The sequence below is a fragment of the Equus asinus genome, chromosome 9, assembly GCF_041296235.1.
Source record: "Equus asinus isolate D_3611 breed Donkey chromosome 9, EquAss-T2T_v2, whole genome shotgun sequence".
Classification (NCBI taxonomy): Eukaryota; Metazoa; Chordata; class Mammalia; order Perissodactyla; family Equidae; genus Equus; species Equus asinus.
This window is the reverse complement of record NC_091798.1, coordinates 8,082,889-8,086,920: the sequence shown is the minus strand read 5'-3', so window position 1 is coordinate 8,086,920 and position 4,032 is coordinate 8,082,889. Positions and strand designations below refer to the sequence as shown.

The 4,032-nt window shown below is 42.3% G+C and overlaps 1 pseudogene; it reads left to right on the top strand.

Annotated features, from left to right (window-relative positions):
- The first annotated feature begins 395 nt into the window (after positions 1-395).
- Positions 396-3,617, top strand: LOC106821917 (mitochondrial import receptor subunit TOM7 homolog pseudogene; annotated as a pseudogene).
- The last annotated feature ends 415 nt before the right edge of the window (positions 3,618-4,032 follow it).

The following is a 4,032-nucleotide window of genomic DNA, read 5'->3' as shown; positions in this document are numbered from 1 at the left end:
GTCAGTCTACAGGCTGAGCGCAAAGTATACTGAGGCCAAAAGCGGTGAGAAAGCATCCACTCCTGGAGCTCCATCCGCCTCCCTCCGAGGACAGCTTGTGGTGCGTACCCGTCGGAAATACGTTGCCTATTATACCAAGTGTTACTAAAATAGAGAAACTGCTTACTACCAGTTCATTCATTCTTCAGTGAACGGCCCCCACCGGCCAGCACTGTGAGCTGCTGGCAGGCAGAGCTTCTGAAAAGAAGGAGGTAACTGGAACGACCTCCTGCCCCCACCACAGCCGCACCTTAAAACAACAGAACTGCAGTGGCTGGCCCGGTGGCGCAGCGGTTAAGTGTGCACGCTCTGCTCCGGCGGCCCGGGGTTCGCCAGTTCAGATCCTGGGTGCAGACATGGCACCGCTTGGTGAGTCATGCTGTGGGAGGAGTCCCACATATAAAGTAGAGGAAGGTGGGCATGGATGTTAGCTCAGGGCCAGTCTTCCTCAAAAAAAAAAAAAAAAAAAGAGAACTGCAGCCCAAAGATGATAGGACTTAATCTGATTCATAAGGTCGGGTCTCGTCCAATTTCCCACAGGCTCCTTTTTTTTTTACTTTTTATTTGGAAATAAATATTGATTTATAGAAAGTTGCAAAAATGTTACCAAGAGGAACCCTTAGTTTCCCTCAATGTTAACATCTTGTACAAAACCAGAAAATCGACATCAGCACAATCCACAGATTTCGGCATTTTTACATGCACCCGTTTGTGTGTCTGTGGGTAGTTCTGTCAGTTTCGTCACATGTGTGTGTTTGTGCAACCACACCATAATCAAGATCCAGAACTGCTCCACCACCACAAAGGTCTTCCTTCTGCCAGCCTTTATGGTCACACACTCTCCCCACCATCCCTTCCCCATCCCTAACCCCTGGCAACCACTAATCTATTCTCCATCTCTCTAATGTTGTCGTTTTGATAATGTTGTATAAATGGAACTATATGTCACCTTGCTGACTGGCTTTTCTCATTCAGCATAATTCTGCTGAGAGCCATACAAGTCGTCGTATTTATCAATAGTTCATTCCTTTTTATTGATAAGTAGTATTCCACCATCGGGCTGTACCACAATCTGTGGAACCATTTACTCACTGAAGAACCTTTGGGTTGTTCCCAGTCTGGAACTATTAGAAATAAAGCAGTTATGAACATTTGTGCACTTGTTTTGTATGGACGTTTTCATTTTTCTGGAATAAATGCCTAGGAGTACAATTGCTGGGTCATATATAAGTATATCTTTGGTTTTATAAGAAACTGCCGGGCCATCGCCTCGTGAAGCTGAGCGAAGAGGCCACGCAGAGGCTGAGCAGCTCTTCAAGGGCAGCCGACCCGCTGGGCTGTGTTCCACTCAGGTTCACCTGGGCTTCAGGAGGGCGCGGATCCCGGAATGCCTGAGCCAACCATTCTGAGCTTGCTTTGGGGATAAAGGACTATTTGGTCATTGGATTTGGAAGCAGTCAGTGGACAGGAACGACACGGAAGGTGTGCACTCCGGCTGGGGTAAGAGCTGGGACGTCGTTCACACGTTCACCAGTTGAACGGTTCAGGGCTCAGACTTCACAGATGCACGTATAGCAGTGGGACCTCCACTGACTTATTTATGGTGGACTGTATCAAAATCAGTGTTTTTAAACAATGCTTAAAAAGGTAAAAAAGAAACTGCCAAACTATATTCCAGAGTGGCTGTGCTATTTAACATTCCCACAGCAACGTATGAGAGATCTGATTTCAGTGCATCCTCGCCAGAATTTGATATTGTCACTGTTTATTATGTTAGATGTTTTAATAGGTGTGTAATAATCTTATTGTAGTTTAATTTGCATTTCCCTAATGGCTGATGGTGTTGGATGTGTGAAATATCCTTTTTGCCAAAATGCATGTTGAAGTCTTTTGTTCTGATTGGATTGTTTGTTTTTGTTGAGTTTTGACAGTTTTTTATATATCTGAGATCCTGGTTGTTTGTCAGATATGTGACTTGCAGATTATTTTTTGATGAAGTCTAATTTGTCAGTTTTTCCCTTTATGGGTTGTGTTTTGGCGTCGTGTCTAAGAACGCTTCAGCTAGCCCTAGGCCCTAGTGAAGATTTTCACTTGTTTTCTTCTGAAAGTTTTCTAGCTTTATGTTTCAGCTTTAAATCTATGATCCATTTTGAGTTCATTTTTGTATAAAGAGTGAGGTTTAAGTCAAGATTCCTTTTTTTTTCTTATAGATGTCCAAATACTCCAGTTTATTTGTTGAAAAGACTATCCTTCACTGAATGCCAAAAATCAGTTGGCTGCACTTATGTGGGTCTTTTTCTGGGTTCTTTGTCCTGTTGATCTAGTTGTCTATCCTTCTGCCAATACCACATTGTCTTGATTAAGGCAGCTCTAGAGTAAGTCTTGAAACGAGGGGAGCCAGCCCCATGGCCTAGTGGTTAAGTTTGGTGTGTTCCACTTTGGCGGCTTGGGTTCAGTTCTGGGGTGTGGACCTATGCCACTCATTGGCAGCCATGCTGTGGCAGTGACCCACATACAAATAGAGGAAGATGGGTACAGATGTTAGCTCAGGGAGAATCTTCCTCAGCAAAAAAATAAATTAAAAAAAATATTAGAGCAATTTTTCTCACTCTAGTTTTGTTTTTCAAAATTGTCATAGCTACTCTAGTTTCTTTGCCTTTTCATATGAATTTTAAAATAAGCATGTCTATAGCTCAAAAAAACTTTGCTGGAATTTTTATAGGAATTGCATTAAACCTACAGATCAGTTTGGGAAGAAATGACTTCTTTACAGTGCCGGGTCTGTCAGTCTAAGAACATGACACGTCTCTTCATTAACGTTAGGTCTTTGATTTCTTTCATCAGTGTTTTTCAGTTTTCAACATACAATTCTCGTAACATGTTTCAATAGATTAATACATGTGTATCATTTCTCTTTTAAGTGATTGTAAATAGTATCTTTGTGTTTTTAATTTTGAATTCCTTGTGTTCATTGCTAGTTTATAGGAATACAGTCAATTTTTGTATATTGATCTTGTATCCCATGACCTGATGAACTCATTTAGTTCTGTTTTTTTTGTATATTCCTTGGGATTTTCGACATAAATTTTCATCACATTGTCTACAAATAGGGACAGTTTTATTTCTTCCTTTTCCATTCCAATGCCTAATTTATTTCCTTTTTCTTGCCTTATTGTGTTAATGAGGACTTCCAGCGAATGTGGAATAGGAGTGGTGAGAGTGGTCATCCTCACCTTGTCCTGATCTCAGGGAGGAAGCATTGAGTCTTTAATACCATTAAGTATGATGTTAGCTGTAGGGTTTTTGTAGATGCTCTTTATCAAGTTGAGGAAGTCACCCTTTATTCCTGGCTTACTGAGAGTTTTTATCATAAATGAATGTGAAATTTTGGCAAATTTTTTTGCATCAATTGCCATGATAATGTGATTTTTCTTTCCCCTAGGCCTTTTGAAATACTGAAAAAAGCTTAAAGACTTCTGCATTTGACAATTTTCTCAGGCTAGGGCCCTGGGAACTCAGTTGCTACCACTGGTCTAGTCCACCATGTCCCAGCGTGCTCCAGAGAATGCAACTTGAACCCTACAGGTGACCAAACAAGCCAAATGTAGCAAATGCTGCCCACGGTATGTATCCATTCCTAGAGATTCACAGTACACATCAGCCTAGCCAAGGCTCGGAGAAGCTCTGCAGTATAGGCTCCTATTACCTTCAGTGTGGAATTTCCCAAATTTATCTTACCGCAGAGCCCTTTTTTTTGCACAAGCTCCATTATGCTCCCACAAGACTTTCTCTGAAACACACTTATGGGATCATTCAATGGTTCTATCCCCTAATTTGCAGATGATACAAATGCCAAAAGAGAAGTGCCCCGACCCAGGCTACAGCTAGTGGCGGCAGACAGACGCAAGGTCCCAGGACCCGACTCCAGCTCACTGCTCCTGCCCCAGACTGTGCTGCTAACTAGTCAGCTGATGTCCCTGCAGCACCGCGCAC